The sequence below is a fragment of the Saccoglossus kowalevskii genome, chromosome 22 (assembly GCF_978046115.1).
Source record: "Saccoglossus kowalevskii chromosome 22, keSacKowa6.1, whole genome shotgun sequence".
Classification (NCBI taxonomy): domain Eukaryota; kingdom Metazoa; phylum Hemichordata; class Enteropneusta; family Harrimaniidae; genus Saccoglossus; species Saccoglossus kowalevskii.
In genome coordinates, this window is record NC_140662.1 from 28168445 (window position 1) to 28188002 (window position 19558).

General features: G+C 39.5%; 1 long non-coding RNA gene and 1 pseudogene across 1 annotated transcript; both read left to right on the forward strand.

Moving 5' to 3' along the window:
• The first annotated feature begins 801 nt into the window (after window positions 1–801).
• LOC144361189 (uncharacterized) lies at window positions 802–2519 on the forward strand (annotated as a pseudogene).
• An 8907-nt stretch (window positions 2520–11426) lies between these two features.
• On the forward strand, window positions 11427–12165 carry LOC146729483 (uncharacterized). Its single transcript, XR_014928251.1, has 2 exons — window positions 11427–11462; window positions 11685–12165. It is a non-coding gene; the product is annotated as an uncharacterized LOC146729483 (long non-coding RNA).
• Window positions 12166–19558: the final 7393 nt, after the last annotated feature.

The window sequence follows — 19558 nt, forward strand, 5'->3', positions numbered from 1 at the left end:
TTCATCGTCCACTCCAGGCCCAGGTAAAACTGTTTCTATACCAAGAACTCCGGAAGTGTCAGAAATATCTTCTGCTGAATCTGAAAAATTAGTTTTTTCTCAAAAATTATATCAATATTTTCTGTGTAGTTGTTTCATATATTGTCATCTTCATGATGCATGTATTATATCTTATAAAATACAGACTTATATTGTTATTTCTTATTTTAGTAGTGTTGTGTCTTGGATTGACCAGATGGATCTAACTTCTAAAAATTCAAGGTAAACAAAAACAAAACATTTTTATTTTTTAAAACACTTCCCCCTGTGGCAAAGTATATCACAACAGTTGAACAATTACAAGATGGTAATTTTACATGACAACAACTTAAGTGTATAGGCTGTAACACATTCAGCGTATTTTAGCTGCCGTGTATTCTGTTTATTCGAGATACCTAAGTCAAACACCAGTGCATTGTCTCGGACCCATGACTGTTTCTTTTTCTCCCAGCATCGCACCATGTAAAGAAACAACTCAACACCAAAATCATTTTCAGTCATGTTATGTTGTTTTCGTACTAAGTATTTGAAGCCAGTGTTCCTTTCGGCTCTGATCGAACTGAATCAAACTCTGGCAGATCACGGCTCTCGCTTGGCCCCGACGGTGTGAAAGCACTGGAGATAATTTCTTGTTAATCAGTGCGAGGAGCAGTAGTTCAGCTTCTATATAATGCTGCCAGGTGAACATGCATATGCCACATCAGTGGATTGCTATGAGGTATGCAACAACACATTAATGTTGTACTTGTTAATTATATTCTATCAGGTGATGGTAGAATGGACTCTCCGGGATACTGTGCCCAATACTGTTCATATACAGTAATGGAGAATAGTTCAAAGGAAATTTTGTCAGTGATATCAATGGACAAAAGGATGACTGAGAGAAAGTCTACCAACCTTGAAAAAAAATGATTTGAAGAGACTATGAATCTACTGTTGTAAAAAAATGTTAACATACATGAAGTTGTGACTGATGCACATATGCAGATTGCCTCTCTGATGAGTGAGTACAATAATTTATACCCATAATGCATTGTGAATGATCTCTTGCTTAATATGTGTTTTGAGGTATATTGGTGGAAGTAACATGTACTGAGTTGTGATATTGACAGGTTAGGTTAGTATGCCAAATAATATAAGGCAAGACAAAACATTCATTTTGAATATGCATTGTATTCAATGATTAATAACAGTTGCTGGCCAAGTGCACAAAAAAGAAATTAAGCAATCACAATTTTATTCACATGCCATCTTTTGTTGTTAAGGCATTACAGTTATTCACTTCATTAGCAAGGAATATGTCAAAAATCCATATACATATTTTTGTCTCTAATGAGTTTGCCAGAGTTGTATAAATGTTGAACATATTGCTTTTTATTTCAGAAAAACGTATCCAAATATAAAACATTCACATGACATTTGGCATGCAGCTAAAAATCTTGGAAAAAAAAATAATTCAGGTAAGTGTATATTTTGCTTCAACTGTTCAACTAAAGTGAATGGTGATAATATAGTATCATATGTCAGCTTTTTGAAAATTTATTGAGAATTGTGTTCATAAAATTCCAAATATATTTCTTGGATATTAACATGCATTTTATTGACTCCAGTTTCACATGAGTTTGCTTGTGTGACCCTGTATTGCAGACTGGAAAGCACAAGGACAATGTTGCTTGGTAATAAATGTCTGGCTCCAAATTCTTCTGTTTCGATAAACTTCAAATTCCTTTGTACTTTTAAACAGATAAGTCTAATATCCCTGCTTGAAAATTATTCTTATTTCCACCCAGGCTGCCCAAAACAAGGAATGTAAACCTTTACTGAAGTGGAGTTCCCATATTGTTAAAATTTGTTAGTATTGTTGCCAGAAAGCTACCAGTTACGATATGTTTTTTGTAAGTATAATTTTCAATTTCACCTTGTTCTATCTTGCTTTATAGTCTCTAGCTGTGCAATGTGAATCAAGTTATGGATTCGCAAGCTGCTACCAAATAGTTTATTAAGTCAAAACAACGTGACTTCAACCACTCTCCCAGGTTGCTACAATATTGCAACATTGGTTTCATCACCGATGATGCTAAAGCCGAACGAGTGCAACACTTGCTTTGCGGCTCTCTAAGGAAGCAGCAACCAAACGACCATGGCAAATTTCAAAGAGAACTACCGTTCCTGCTTTAATATACATTTTTGTAGACTTACTGACTGTTATGATTCAGATGAAAAATTAATGTAAATTACGTAAACAGAAGAAGTCAATTTTTAATGTTATTTTTTAATCACAACTGTCAAAATAGACCCCCTGGGCGTATGATCAGGCATGGGCTCTTACCCGGGTAAATACGATACAATCATGACTTTTTTCCTTATTGTGATTACAGGGAATGTGGGGTGGAGCACTTCACCATGTTGTGGATGAACACAGCTGGGTACTACCCTATATTGAGGGAAGTGCAGAGTGTGACCATCAACAATTGCATTGATTGTATTGTATATTTATTAAAATATGATGTATTTTGACCATAGAAACACTTCTGTTATTTACATAAGAGCATGCGCTACTACCGGTAATAGAGCAAATATAGTATTGCATGCAACATCTCTGACAATTTAACTGTTTTAGTTTAAATACATTTTACAGAGTGAAACAGAAACATAGTGTGGATCAAATTTTCACTATGTTGTATTAAGACTCAATGCAACGTATAGAGAAAGCTGCATTTTCACTGGAATTTATTTTGCAGAAAATTTACTTCAGGTAAAACAGGGAAAATAAAATGCCAGTGCAAATAAAGTATTCCACGGTATGTTATGTGACCACAATAATAGACAAGATACATTCATGATTGTATGGAACCATGATTTATTAAACAAGTAATAAATAAAATAATTTGTTCCAAGACAATGTTACGCCCTAGCAACGCGTGCCAGTGTAGAACTATAGTGTCACTGTGTGAAAATAAAATAATCAGACGTCTAATCTGAGTCACTGTCTGAATAAAAATGAAACTCCTGCAGGGACTACTTTTTTGCTGTCAGACCTCACTTGCATATGTGGTGTGGAAATACCGATTTTAATTTCAGGGACGAATCAAAATAAACTGCAGTACATATGTAATAATAAAATAATTTTTTATCAGCAAACGTTTTACATCAACCTATTACAGAGCAATCTCGTTCTGACCTACAATCCGACTCTCACCACTTACCTCACAATCAAAGGTCAAATCAGATACCGTATCATCCAGGTTGTTTCAGCGTTTACTGTATGCTTCGGTATGATTGCTGTACTGTTCTTATTTATACTTTGCTGTATTCTTGTGATAATTTCATAATATAAGTAAACACTGTTAAATTATAAACTGCTTGGGGAAATAACGTTTAGACATTTATAATTTTTAGGTATCATAGGTGCTACAACAAAGACACTTAGATACTCTGTAAAACCAATCAGGGTACAAAAGACATATCCCCACATCGCACAGTTGATGAAATCAGTTGTGGTGAAGAGGTTGGCAGATAGACATGGAATGCAACGAAATAAAGAGCTGGAACCCCAAGATCCAAGAAAAATATCACTGCATCCTGCTCCACTTAGTCCACCTCCAACTGCTACTCTTGTTGAAGAAAAAAATTTCAAGACGCACATAATTATACCAGTCTACCAGTCAGAAACCCTGTGTATTGCATGTTAGCATCCGGGTATTTATCCCTGATGCTCTAAACGCAACAGCTAGGTATTACCAGTCTATCACCAACACCAAGTCTACCATGTGTCCATAATGTGTACTGCCTATATGCTGCATGACAATTTGCCTCGTTTATATCATCGTAGTCATCCAGTACTAAAATATCTGTGATAGTACCGCGCCAAAGCAAGTACAGCTTCATCAAGGACAAGTAGTTCAAAATCCTGAAAGAAGAAGTGTATTTCAGCTTAAAATTTATTTTACAATGTTCGCTTGTTTTTGGTTCCTGTTTGGAGTGGTAAAAGTTTTTGCTGTGTTTTAGCTTTAAGAACCACTTGTAGCATGATTTCATGCAAAAGTATTTTTGGAAAACCCTTTCATATGAACCTTGTATATTTTTATTGTTAATAAGCAATTTATTAAAATTATTCCCAGAGCAGTAGGGTGTACATGAAGTACAGGTAACACGGTACCATGTTCTCATTGTGACCAGAAACACTACCGGTATTTCATTTGTTACTTTGTAGCAGTTATGTAGCACTTTTGATGTACAATACATGTTTATGAAAAATGATAAAACATGACTCATTGTGCATGTATAACACAGAAAGAAATCATGCCTATTTGAAATTCTGTGATACTTACTAGCCAGGTTGTGGTGCACTATGGAGGCTGCCGCATGCAGCATACATTTCCCCTCTCTGTAGGCATCTCTCGACAGTTGCTACATACACACCAGCTGGGTTTTTGAGAGTCTGGGGACGGATGATATCCACCTAGATGTGGCACAACCGGTAACAAAAAATTAAACAACCAGCCTGGATGTACCTCCACTACTTAAATTTCCCCCCCCCCATGTCATTTCATCAAGACTTGCAAAACTGTAGGCAAAACCATTATTTTTATAGCCACTGTTCTCATTTGCCAATGGCCTCTGTCACCTATTTAGAGAATGGAATGATCTGCTTATCAATAACCTGTCAATAGGTTTTCCTTTTCATTGTGAGCTAAAAAAATGATCTCCTATGTCTGCATATCCACTATTGCTCAATGCTCAATTTGCATAATGATTAATCAATTTTCGGCTTTTCCACTGATATCTCAAGTACTAATCATCACATTTCAATAAAACTTGGTACATAGATGTCATAGAACACTGCACAAACCTGATAGTTTTTAGGGTAATATCAGTATATATTAATTACCTAATTTGCATAATTAATTAAGTTTCAGCTTTTGATATTTCAAGTAGTAATCATCACATTTCAATGACACTTGGTACATAGATGTCATAGGACACTGCACAGACCTGATAGTTTTTAGGGTGATATGAGTACATATCAATTACCTAATTTGCATAATTAATTAATTTTCAGCTTTTGATATTTCAAGTAGTAATCATCACATTTCAATGACACTTGCTACATAAGTCATAGGACACTGCATAGACCTGATAGTTTTTAGGGTAATATCAGTATATATTAATTAGCTAATTTACATAATTAATTAATTTTCAGCTTTTGATATTTCAAGTAGTAATCATCATATTTCATTGAAATTTGGTACATAGATGTCATAGGACACAGCATAGACCTGATAGTTTTTAGTGTAATATCAGTATATATTAATTAGCTAATTTACATAATTAATGAATTTTCAGCTTTTGATATTTCAAGTAGTAATCATCACATTTCAATGAAATTTGGTACATAGATGTCATAGGACACTGCATAGACCTGATAGCTTTTAGGGTAATATCAGTATATATTAATTAGCTAATTTACATAATTAATGAATTTTCAGCTTTTGATATTTCAAGTAGTAATCATATTTCAATGAGACTTGCTACATAGATCTTCTAGGATTATGCAGACACCTGATTAGTTTTAATTGGATATTAATTACCTAATTTGCATAATGTTCCACTGATATATAAAGAACCACAAATTGGATTTTAATGAAACTTTTAAAGAGAACTATGCAGAAACCCAATTAGTTTTTGGTAAATATTTATGCTTATTAATCACCTAATTAACATAATTAATTAACACTGATATCTCAATTACTGATCATCACATTTGAAAAAAATTTGGTACATAAATGCTCTAGGACAATAGACAGACCTGATTAATTTTGATTAATATTAATTCTCTAATTAGCATGATAATTCATAATTTTTTTGTTCTGTTCTATTCATATTAATTACCTGATTTACATAATTAGTTTTCAGCTTTTCCATCAATATCTCGTGTACAAGTAATTTTGAATTAATTTTTAATGCGTCTTCAATACTCTCAGCACACGGGAGTTCTTTCTAAGCTTTCTTTGATTTATATTTTGTGGCAGCTTAAGTACACATTGAAATTACATTTGCCAAATAAAATATATGTTTCTGTCTACGAAAATATACTCACTCGTATTCTGTTCTTTTTTTGAATAAGAAGAAGCCTCAAAGCATCATGAGCATTTCTCACAGTTTGGCCTTGCCCTCTACCATGTCCACCTCTTCCCCTTCCACAGCTACGACCTCTACCTCTACGCCCCCTTCTATATGGAACTGGCTCACTTTCACCATATGTTGTGTCCAGAGAACTGCTTGATGCCTGTAGAAAATGCAGTAGTAATTGTTTAAACCATCTGAGAATTTTTTGGGGTAATAGTGAGCGAATGATTCTCTGAAAACAAGCAGCCTGTCGGCTGAGACAGGTCCACTGCTAGCAATGCACATTTCAATTAAACAACTTGAGATATCATTAGAAAATGAACAATATGTATAATATCAAAGCAATCGAACTTGCTGTTTTCAACAAGAATTCGAAAATATCACTTCTCACCAAAAATGACAAAAATATTCATCAAAATTAGATAATTGAATATATCATCATGAAATGAACAAATCTGAGAGAGGTCCACACGTAGTACCTATCACTTTTTACGACGAACAATCACTCATATGATAAGCTAGTATAAGTTTACAGCTTAAAAACCACGATTATGTTTTTCCCCATATTATACATTCAAGTATTAAGAATCGATAAAAATAAACTCCATACAAAAGCTCAAACACCCAGAATATATATATATTTAGCGAAAATTAATTCCAGCTCAAATAAAGCATTTTACAGCATAGCATTGTTAGGTGTGGGGATTTACAGTTTAATTTTGTTGAGGTTATCCTTATCTGTGTTGCATGTACAAATGATTTTGGGCCTGAATAGTAGATTTGGCAGATAATGTAATTTATGCAGAATAGTGACCATGACATTCACATAAAGTACATGGTTTATTACATAATCAATTAAATTTTCTGTCCATAAAATGTATGTACTAAATATAAATAAACCATGGTTCTTCTAGTAACCATGACTAAACCATGGAGTAATATACTAACATATCATAACGATAGGAATGAGTTATAATTCATTCTAGGCTGTTCAAAACGTGTTCACAAAGTGTTGCAGCATACTCAATTTCTATACTTCTATACAATTCCATGTCTCCACCCCTTCCCATCGCTAGCTACAGTGGCAGCGACCAATGAGCTAAATACCGAAAATAATTTAGTCGACTTTCATTCCAATGCTTTTAATAAAAATCACTAATGCCTACACATTTATTATGTGATAACTCGCTGAGAAATGCAATTGTATACACTGGGTTGTATTTACGTCATCCTAGGCAAACACAATCGGCGTACAGTGTGATCGGGGTTGCCAAAAAAACAGTGAAATAGGTCGAGTGAGAACAACATGGCAAGAGAAAAAGTGTGGGAATTCAACAACAATAAAAGTTGTGCCGGGTTTCCTTGGAAAACGCAGCGAAATAGGACGGTTTATACTTACCGCGGAATACACACTTGAGTCGTCCATTGTTTGGTAGTACTTAGAGTGAGATGACGTCATTCAGAACCCTTAGGAATGTATGCCGCAAGTTGGCATTTAAATCGATGACGCAATCGTCGGAAAACCGTTTTTCGTTCGCGCACGGTGAACTTGCACTATTTTCGTCTTTATGTTCAGTATATTCTCATTTAACACAACCAACATATCATTTCAGCAAATTGCAGATGCATTTAAATTATGACAAAAAAACTTGAAAATGCCGCTAACGGCCCTTTAATTGGTTGAAGCACCAATGAGAAAGAAACTTTTGGTCATTTTGGTTAATAACACAAAATGGCGGCCAAACCACGTGACCAATCAACTTTTGGGGCTCAAACTTGAAAGAGCTATGTATGTAGATGGATTATGCCAAATTTCATGTCAAGAAGATTGTTATTGAATTTAGCCACGTTTTTGAAAAAAAAAAAAATAGCGGCAAAAGTCACGTGACCTCTAATGTTCTTTTACCTCATTAAGGATAGGCTTTGACTACAGGTGCAACACAACAAAAGCAGTCAAAATGGCAGTCAAAATGGACGCTTTCGGTTTTCACTAAATCCAAGATGGCGACCAAATTAATAGACCAATCAAATTTTGTTTTTCAAACTAAGTAGATATAGATTAGTAGAAGCTATGTACTAGGTTTCATTGTGACCGACCATGTTGTTAAGGAGAAGAAGAGATTTTAATGAAAAAAATGCTGAAAAAAGCATTATAAAAAAATGGACATAACAGAAAAAGTCACGTGACCGCTAAAGCTTTTATTGGCGATTGATTGCACTTAGGCAGTACTATATACAGTAATAAATTTGAAAGCCCTAAACTATCAGAAAGGGGTGATTACCCAACCCCCTCTGGTCGAATTTTTACCCTCGATAGCGGCCATGACAGTTGATCAATACAAATTTCGAAAATTCAGTGCAAAAGTTCACATGACCACAACCACAAGAAGAAGATTTGATATTAACAGGTGACATTTATTCTGGATGACGTTAAATAATAAATGTTGTTACATTACATACAAGTAAAAAGGTGAATTGCAGGACAAGTGAGGTAAAATGAAATATATATACATATATATGTATATTTACAGTATAAAAATAGGTATGAAATTAGCGTTGCCGCTGTCTATGAAATGAGCCGCAATTCCTTGTTCTCCAGTTTACATAATACTTCATTTTTACACCAAAATATATTAAATGTGTCCAGTTTGACACAGTTTTGCGTATTCAAATTCCAGTAAAATGCGTTCCTTGATTTTTCCATAAAAAATGTCAAGAATGTCACAATGTATCGCATTGGTAAAACTGTTGAAATGAGTAGTATGTATTACAATCTTGGCAGTGATAAAAATATAGTTAATCAGCTGGCAGTCAGACTTCCTGGCTTTCTTATAAGGAGGATCGAAAAAGAACCAAGCTAGGAGTATTACAACAGTATTTGCGATTGCTTTTGCTAGGTTAAACACAGATGTGAGGAGGGAATTGAGCCATGGACATTCTAAAAACATGTGTAGTACATCATTAGGAATATATTTACAAATTGGACTTACACTAGTATTGTTACTTGAGTAGCCTGCAACTTGCATAAATTTACCTGTAGATATGGTCTCTTTAAATAGACGCCATTGTATAACAAGAATATCTCTCCATACAGAATCAAGTCTACTGTTGTTGGTATCAAGTGAATTAATTAGAAAATTGTAAATAACTTTGTTTTCAAACATATATAATTTATTCATCTTCTTTATCAGAGCTGATATGCAATGTGACGATGCCACAGTTTGGTACCCGACCATGGTAAGAAAGTGATTTTGCAAATTGACCCCAGTGCTATAGTTTGTTATCAATTTTGGTTAAAACATCATTCCAATTTTTCTGGCTGAATATCTTGTTGTTCCCAATAAATGTACCCAGGATTGTAAGTCCTTTATTGTTCCATTTCAGACCGAGAGGATTGTCCAACCGGTTTATCCAAGCACCCGACCACAGTCCTTCAGATTTATTAACTTTTGCATTTGATGAGTTTTAATAAATTTCGAACCAGTACTTCAGTCTTTCAAAATCAACGCCCAGCGTTATGAGGAAATCCACGTCATCTGTATAAGCTGAGAGTTGGAATTTTCTTTCATTGCAGCCTGGTAAAGTCAACCCACGAATGCCACTTTTAGTGCAAATTTTCTGTAATAGAAATTTTTACTTATTATTCTGATCTCTGCATGGTCAGTAGTTGTCGATCCATCACCCATTGCCAGCTCTGACATGGACTTGTTCATGCCACCCCCGCTCACCGGTGTTCATGGGACTCCGACGGGGCGAGGCAGATGATGAAACTTCCATTCACTAATCTAAATAGTCGTCTTCCTCCTCAGGATCACAGGGGCCGTCTCGCGTACCAAAGTCAGACTTGAGGGTCCGGAGTAGAGAAGTTGGTATGTATGTATGTATGTAGTCAGGGAATCAACCCCAAAACTCAGCCAACACATATATTTCAGTTATAAACAGAGACAGCTCATACTGCCTAAGTAAAGCCTACTACAAAGTGGTATACAATATTAATCCGACAGGATCTGGCCAAATTAACCCAGTGGCGCCTTGTCACTGGAAAAATAAAACTATATAAAATTAACCTGCCAGGAACTTGCCTATAGATAAACTAAATTAACCTGGCAGTGCCCAACACTAACGCCAAACACAATGAAATACTGCCGTACAAATAAAATGTCTGGACAAAGCAGTAAATGCCGCCCACACCAGCCCCACGCTATACAGGAAGCAGGGCGTGTGGATGAAAAAGTTAACAACATCCACGCAGTAAACACTAACTCGCCAACTCAGCACAAATGCACAGGCATGCACCCAAACACACACACGGGAAAGGCGAGGCAAACACAACGACAAAAATGCACATATTACAATAAAATCAGTAAAATCACCTCAGTGCTAATCACAAAAATGTGAGTAACTAAGCAGTTTATTCAATCTACCAAGAGAGTGCGTTGCTGCCCCAAATATGCCGCCAAACGATTTCTCAAGTGACCAGAAACGAATCTCGCCAAAAAACAGCCGAAACGGGAAAATGACGCAATCTCGGCAGCCACGCACAAGAAAACTACACGGGAAAAGTGCTCCCACTACCCACAAAATGCTACAATGATGTAAATCACAAAATTTTGACGCAATAAAAGTTCATGTTCGCAATCAATGACCCTTCGGGCCCCTTTCCGAATAGTTACAGTTACAGTTACAGTTCACCTACCAGTCTCGACGAACTTCACACGGGTTGAACTAGAAGTCCATCAGTGCACCGCAACAACAGTGTTCTTGTTCAGCACTTCTTCTGTCATGTAATCCATGATCCGCTTCCGATCTCCACTCAGCGGCCACACAGTCTTCCCCAACGGCACAGTGTTGTAGGAAAATCAGCCTAGTTTTCTGCTATGTAAATGCGAGCTAAATCTATAAATAAAATTGGCCCGACCCTTGGTCGAGCTTAACCAAGCCAAGTGTTGCATTTGCTTTGTACAGCGTATGATGTGGATATTTGCGTATGAATGGGAATGTAAGGTTGCATGGTCTTGCAGGTGGCTTTGTTATGTAAATTCATGCGAGTTGTGTGGTGGACGTGGCAAGTCAGTACACCACGGGCCGTCAAAGTGTGAGTACCGTATTCAGCTCTGCCTAGCAGCAGTTTGTAAGGGCATTTCAGGCTCTTCGTCACCTTGCTCATGCTGCAGAACCAGACTAATAGTCAACCAGCGTTACGTTTATACCTGTGTACAGACAGGACGAGTCTGTTGGTTTCAGTGGTTCTGCCTCTTGCTGAATGGAACAGGGGGAGTGACGGCATATCAACCGTAAGTCGTACTTTGCATATTTTGGAGTGTTGTGTAGACACAATTATTTATATGGCGTTAAAGCGATGATTGGAAGCATGGAATTTATTGTGAATTATATATGTCGCATTATTTAAGCTTTCTTTAAGTGTAATGTAGCGATACATAATAGTCCTATAGAATACTCGTCGTGTGATGGGAATTTAATTAATTAGCACGTGCAATTGGTATTGCTGTTTTCAGTTGGCTTGGTAATCGTGAACTGGTGTATCGTGGTCGTGTGGACATACGTTAATATTGGCAACTGGTGGTGAATGGTTTCTATTGTATCTACCCGGATCGGTTACTGGTGGCACAGGCAGTGTTAGAAGCTCTATTGACTTGATGTGGATGGTAGCTGAAGTATCGTCGATGCCAAGATTTGAGGAGCGTAACAGAACACTGCAGGACTACAACAGAACACTAATACTGTAAACTTTATCAAAGTTTTGCTTTGCCTTAATTCCCTGACCCGAAGGCCTTGTATGGCTCAACTTGGTTTTACGTAACTGTGTATTAAGCATATTGTTGTATTTCGCATAAATGGATAATAGATTGAAGTCGTTGATTTGTTGATTAACGTGATTTATTAGTGATAAGTTCTTGTGCACAAGTTTCATGTTAATTTCTGAGCATGAATATCTGTTGATGAGGTCTAGAGAATAAAATAGCTTAGTTAACTGTATGCACTTTGTCATCACCATTCATTGTGTGCTCCCGCGTGCTTAGCCAATCCTCGGATCTGTGACATTTTGGCGAGCGTGCCAGGATTGGCTTATACAAAAAAAAATCGAGCACGTGCATCTTAACGGGTGACCCGCACTGATTGGCGTTGTCTCACGGTGCTTATAATTTTTCCTTTTGCTGCATAAGTAATTTTGTCATTTTTCATTTACTAATATATTGTCTGGTTTTAGCTTAGCTTATTTCAGATATCCGTTCTCCTGGCTATCCACTCGGCAAGGGACAGTGCCGTCTTTATGTACGTGGGCGATCTGGTTTGGTAGATGCTCCCATCGTATTTCAGTTTAGATTTGCAGGCTGAATCCGGCGCCTAATATGGAGAAGTGGCTAGACTTTGGAAGAGAGACAGGACTGACAGGGGCGTATTTGCTTGAGTTTGCTAGAGAGAGGGAGAGAGATGCTAGAGGTGAACGAGCGGAGTTGTTAGAATTGAGGAAGCGTGAGCTGGAGATAAAGAAAGAGGAAAGAATGTTGATGGAGCTACGGGTAAAAAGGGATGTGTTGAGGAAAGGTGAGAGTGATGAAAGTGAGAGTGATGAGGATGAGCACAAGCATAGGCCAGCCTATAATATAAAAGCCCCCAAACTCCCCATGTTTCAGGATAGTAAGGATGATTTGGATTCATATATACAGCGATTTGAAAGATATGCTGTGTCAGTCAGATGGAAGAAGGTAGATTGGGCTACTAACTTGAGCACATTGCTCACAGGTAAAGCTCTTGATGTTTACTGTCGTCTAGCAGTTACAGAGATAAATGATTATGAAGTAGTAAAAACGGCGTTGTTCAAACAATACAACCTAACAGAGGAAGGGTTTCGTACCAGATTTCGAATGGCTAAACCAGACCGTGTTGAATCAGCAATTCAGTTTGCAGCCAGAATAGAGAATTTGTTTACTCGGTGGGTTGATCTGTCAGAGATTGACAAAGATTTTGATAGTCTAAAGAACCTTCTCTTGCAGGAACAGTTTTTGAACAGTTGTGGCCAAGACCTGGCTATTTTTGTGAAGGAGCGATCCCCAAAGACACTGACTGAGATGGCAAGGTTGTCAGAGCAGTTCGTTGAGGCGAGAGGTTCCTCATTCGGGCGTTCCACACAAAAGCAGTCGTGGAGTGGTGGAAAGGCACCACAAGCTGCAGTAGGTAAGCCAGAGACTCCTACTCCACCATCGCAATCGAGTTCAGCAGCTGGAACTAGGAAGAGCCAGCTTATTAAAGATTTGACCTGTTATGTTTGTCATCGCAAAGGCCACATGGCTAAGGATTGTAACCACAGAGCGCCTGCTAGTCTGAAGGCATCCAGCATGGTTTCAAGTAAGTTCAACCAATCTGCACCACAGGGTAATGGTTTCAGACATGTGCCACTAAAGACAGGGGACACGGTCAAGGGGACTGCTAAGGGTAAACCGATGAAACGGGGCAAACAGCCTGCCAAAGGGCTGGGAAGTGGTAGAGTATCAGGCCCTCTGCAGTCGCCAGCCACAAGTATGTCATCTCATAAGCACACCACAGGAGCTATGCCAGTGCTAAGTGGGTTTGTTGGTAAGACAAAGGTGTTGGTTCTTAGGGACAGTGGGTGTAGTGGTGTGGTTGTTCGCAGGGATTTGGTATTTGACAGCCAACTTACAGGCGAGCATCAATCATGTGTTCTGATAGATGGAACAATTAGAAGGGCTCCAGTAGCCACAATATACATTAACACACCATTCTATGTTGGTACTGTAGATGCCCTATGTATGGAGAAGCCAGTATACGACCTAGTGTTGGGGAATATTGAAGGAAGTAGATGACCTGAAGACCCTGACCCCAAGTGGACTGAAGAGGGTGTGGACACTGAGTGTGCGAGGAAAGTTAAGGTCACATCTTCAATGCAGACACGAGCACAAAAAAGGGCAGAAGGTAGGCTGACCAAACCATTGAAGGTACCAGATGACTTCGCTGAGGTCATTACACCACAGAAGCTTAGAGAAGAACAAGGAGATGATGAAACCCTTAAGAGATGTAGGTATTTGGCAGATCAGGGGCATGAGAGGATAGACAGAAACGGCCGCAAGTCCAAGTTCATTGTTCTCAAGAATGTGTTGTACAGGGAATTCCAGTCTCCAAAGGTTGGGAGCAGTGACTGCATTCACCAAGTTGTAGTTCCCTGCAGGCTTCGTCCTATGGTTATGAAGATAGCCCATGAGTCACTATTAGGAGGACACCAAGGAGTTCAAAGAACTGTGGATAAGGTACTCACTAGTTTCTTCTGGCCTGGTGTTCAGTCTGATGTGAAGCGTTATGTCCAGTCGTGTGATATTTGTCAGCGAACAAGTCCAAAGGGTAGAGTAGTAAGGGTACCCTTGGGACGCATGCCATGTATTGACATCCCATTCAGGAGAGTGGCAGTAGATATTGTGGGACCCATCTTCCCGATAACTGACAAGGGTAATAGGTACATACTCACCGTAGTAGATTATGCTACAAGATATCCGGAGGCAGTGGCAATGAAGAATATTGAGACTACTACAGTAGCAGAGGCACTGGTGGATGTTTTTTGTAGGGTTGGTGTACCGAGGGAGATCTTGAGTGACCAAGGCTCCCAATTTACATCGGGTATCATGCAGGAGGTGAGCAGATTACTTTCAATAAAACAGTTGACTACAACACCCTACCATCCTGCCTGTAACGGACTGGTGGAGCGTTTCAACGGCACACTGAAGCAAATGTTGAAGAGAATGAGTTCCGAGAGACCCAAAGATTGGGATCGCTACCTAGCACCACTTTTATTTGCATATCGTGAGGTGCCACAAGCTAGTCTTGGGTTTTCACCATTTGATCTGATATATGGGAGGAGTGTTAGAGGTCCAATACCCATACTTAAAGAGCTGTGGACTGGCGAGGTAGAAGAGACAGAGGTAAGGACCACCTACCAGTATGTTATCGATCTGAGGGAAAGATTGGAAAAGACGTGTGAACTCGCACATGAGAACCTAAAGAAGGCACAGATGAGACAAGAGAAGTTTTACAATAGAAAGAGTAAACCACGTCAGTTTAAGGTGGGTGATTATGTTCTGCTACTACTTCCCACTGATAGTAACAAGCTGTTGCTGCAGTGGAAGGGCCCATTTCCAGTGGTGGCAAAGCTCGGTAATGTGGATTATCAGATTGACATGGGTGGTAAAGTAAAAACATTCCATTCAAATTTACTAAAGTTGTATGTTTGCAGGAAAGCAGAGGATGTAGTTGGCTCAGCGGCCCCCAAGGAGAAGGATGATGTGGAGGTGACGGCGTCCTCAGCACTTCTTGACTCGGAACCAGACCCGGAACAAGGGCACGAGGCTGTACAACCACATGGCGACTTGTTGACAGTGCCAGTCTTACAGCAAACGCAGACTGCTAATGATGTGAAGGTGAGTGACAGCCTTACTTTGGAGCAAGGTGTTGCAGTGAGGCGGCTACTTGCCCAGTACAGCGAAGTACTCACAGATTTGCCAGGGAGGACATCACTATATGAACATGAGATAAAGTTGACTACATGTGGGCCAATCAGACAGAGACCCTACCCCATAGCACATGCCTTAAAATATACAGTGAGAGATATTTGTATGGCCGTATGTTTACTCTTCAGACAGACCAAAAATCTCTTATATACATGCAGAGGGCCAAAATGGTAAATGCAAGGGTGATGCGTTGGGCTTTGGCATTGCAGTCCTACAGGTTTCGTATTGAAGGTAGTAAAGGTTCTGAGAATGTTGGGGCCGACTATCTCAGTAGAGTTGAATAGGTACATTTGTGAGGCTCTGATTTCCCTGTGGAAAGTGTATCACGAGTAGATACATTTCTAGAGAGGGGAGTCAATGTTGTAGGAAAATCAGCCTAGTTTTCTGCTATGTAAATGCGAGCTAAATCTATAAATAAAATTGGCCCGACCCTTGGTCGAGCTTAACCAAGCCAAGTGTTGCATTTGCTTTGTACAGCGTATGATGTGGATATTTGCGTATGAATGGGAATGTAAGGTTGCATGGTCTTGCAGGTGGCTTTGTTATGTAAATTCATGCAAGTTGTGTGGTGGACGTGGCAAGTCAGTACACCACGGGCCGTCAAAGTGTGAGTACCGTATTCAGCTCTGCCTAGCAGCAGTTTGTAAGGGCATTTCAGGCTCTTCGTCACCTTGCTCATGCTGCAGAACCAGACTAATAGTCAACCAGCGTTACGTTTATACCTGTGTACAGACAGGACGAGTCTGTTGGTTTCAGCGGTTCTGTCTCTTGCTGAATGGAACAGGGGGAGTGACGGCATATCAACCGTAAGTCGTACTTTGCATATTTTGGAGTGTCGTGTAGACACAATTATTTATATGGCGTTAAAGCGATGATTGGAAGCATGGAATTTATTGTGAATTATATATGTCGCATTATTTAAGCTTTCTTTAAGTGTAATGTAGCGATACATAATAGTCCTATAGAATACTCGTCGTGTGATGGGAATTTAATTAATTAGCACGTGCAATTGGTATTGCTGTTTTCAGTTGGCTTGGTAATCGTGAACTGGTGTATCGTGGTCGTGTGGACATACGTTAATATTGGCAACTGGTGGTGAATGGTTTCTATTGTATCTACCCGGATCGGTTACTGGTGGCACAGGCAGTGTTAGAAGCTCTATTGACTTGATGTGGATGGTAGCTGAAGTATCGTCGATGCCAAGATTTGAGGAGCATAACAGAACACTGCAGGACTACAACAGAACACTAATACTGTAAACTTTATCAAAGTTTTGCTTTGCCTTAATTCCCTGACCCGAAGGCCTTGCATGGCTCAACTTGGTTTTACGTAACTGTGTATTAAGCATATTGTTGTATTTCGCATAAATGGATAATAGATTGAAGTCGTTGATTTGTTGATTAACGTGATTTATTAGTGATAAGTTCTTGTGCACAAGTTTCATGTTAATTTCTGAGCATGAATATCTGTTGATGAGGTCTAGAGAATAAAATAGCTTAGTTAACTGTATGCACTTTGTCATCACCATTCATTGTGTGCTCCCGCGTGCTTAGCCAATCCTCGGATCTGTGACACACAGTACGACGTTGCCAGCTCGATCCCAAGAAGAGAGAGAGAGTGAGAGATCCGTTCGTTATTTCTCTCCTCCAGAACAATGCTTCCAGAATGTTCCAGAATAACAATTTCATAACTTGTCACGTATAACAAAAGTATGGAATTATAAAGTCGAAATGCATACAAATTAATAATAAATCACACAAAATACTAACTAAGGAAAACCATGCTATATCACAAAACTGCATAGTGCATATTTAAGCGATTTAAGTCAAACAATAGGCAAAATGTCATATATACATGGGTCTAGCATGCCTAAAGTAAGCCCGGGTTACACCCTCTCCTTCAAACCTCAGATCGTCCTCGACCTATCGGCCTCTTCATCACTTCGGGTAACATCCTTCAGACTTTGGGTAACATCCTTCAGACTTTGGGTAATGTCCTTCAGACTTTGGGTATTGTTCTTCAGACTTTGCGTAATGTCCTTCACGGCCCAACCCAACAGAAACACACCATACCAACTGCATACATACAAACAACTAAAAAACAAGACTAACAAACCCTGAACAGTTACAACAATGCTAGTCTATTCACCTCCATAGGGCATACACACGGTGCCGCCTCTTGTGCTCCGAGAACCCGTCTCAGAGGCCCAGGCAAAGGCGGAGCTTTACCACTGAGACACGATGGCAGGGTCCTCTTCAGGTCTGCTATCCCCAGCCTCTTCATCTTTTTATCTTCTGTTCTCTGGCTTGGTGAACGAGAAGTGTTCCACCAGGAAAACCAACACATAAAGACCTCACGGAACCACAAAGAAGAAACAGAAAAAAAGGAAACAAACAACTGTCATACTTGAAGTCAGTCGTCTTTATTATACTGTTTCCACTATATATCCACAAATCATTTCCTTGACCAGCGACATCTCTTTCTCCATACTCTGCTGCTGCAATGCCATATTGACATATTTATCGAGCAGGACTGTAGGATTCGACTCATTACCATCCAGCAAAGCTCTCTGTGACTGATCAAAACCATACCTCAATGGTGGTCTGCGTTCACGTGAAGATCTTCTGACATTCAGGGTCTCTGTCACATTACCAGACGCACAAGCTCCAACAGCACTTGCCTCAGATTTCTCTCGCTGTTCAGTGGGTACCTCAGGACTGTGCTGGGGCTCACTTATGCAGGATGCTCACCATGTCTGTCACCACCAACAACTTCAGATCCAACAGATTCTGCATCTTGGTGAACCGATTCAAGTGCAGGGCTGGCCATCACTGGCTCAGCAGCCACAGGCTCAACACGGGATCTCTGTGGTACTGGATGTTCAATCCAATACACAAATCCCTTGTCAGAACTCTCCTTTTCAGACTCTGCCTCAGATTCCGAACTGCTCGGCATGCACCTAGCTCTAGTTCTCATCCCTGACCATCGCAGAGCTTTCTTTGCCCTCTCCCTCTTTGGTCTATCAGGATAAGGCATAGGCAATGTGCTACAGGGCAATAATAGATTCCTGTGCAGCACGCTAGTAGCTCCATCTCCAGTCTAGGGTCTCAGTTCATAAACAGGCACATCAGGATTCATGTAACGAACCACAACACAAGGTTCCTTTTCGCATCGATCAGCAATCTTGTGCTTTCCTCATATGTATATTAACGTTACGGACCAGCACTCTATCACCAGGATGTAAGATCGCTTCCTTTGCCTTCAATCCATAACGCTTACGGTTGTAGTCTTGATGCTTGACTGCCTCCTTTGCTGCTAAGTCATATGCAACCTTCAACCTCTTTCTCAGGCGCGAAACATACTCATCATGATCGTCTTCCCCACAGCTGTCTGGTTGTAGACCAAGATAAATATCCACTGGTAAGTGTGGTTGTCTTCCATACATCATGTAGTACGGAGAATAACCAGTGGTCTCGCCTCTAGTGCAGTTGTATGCGTGCACCATCGAGCTAACATACTTCTTCCAGTCAGCTTTTTGATCTCCACTTAACGTCCCCAAACATGTCAATGAGGGTCTTGTTGTATCTCTCACACTGACCATTTCCCTGAGGGTGGTAAGGGGTGGTGTGGGACTTGGCCACACCTAACATCTTACAGAACTCTTGGATCACCTTGGACTCAAAGTTCCTGCCCTGGTCCGAATGAATTCGAACTGGGAAATAATAGTGGAGCAGGAAGTGCTCCATCAAAGCAGCAGCCGTAGTCTTTGCAGTCTGGTCCTTCGTGGGTACCGCTACTGCATACTGTGTGAAGTGATCTGTAATGACCAAAATGTCTTAACATCTTCCCTTCGA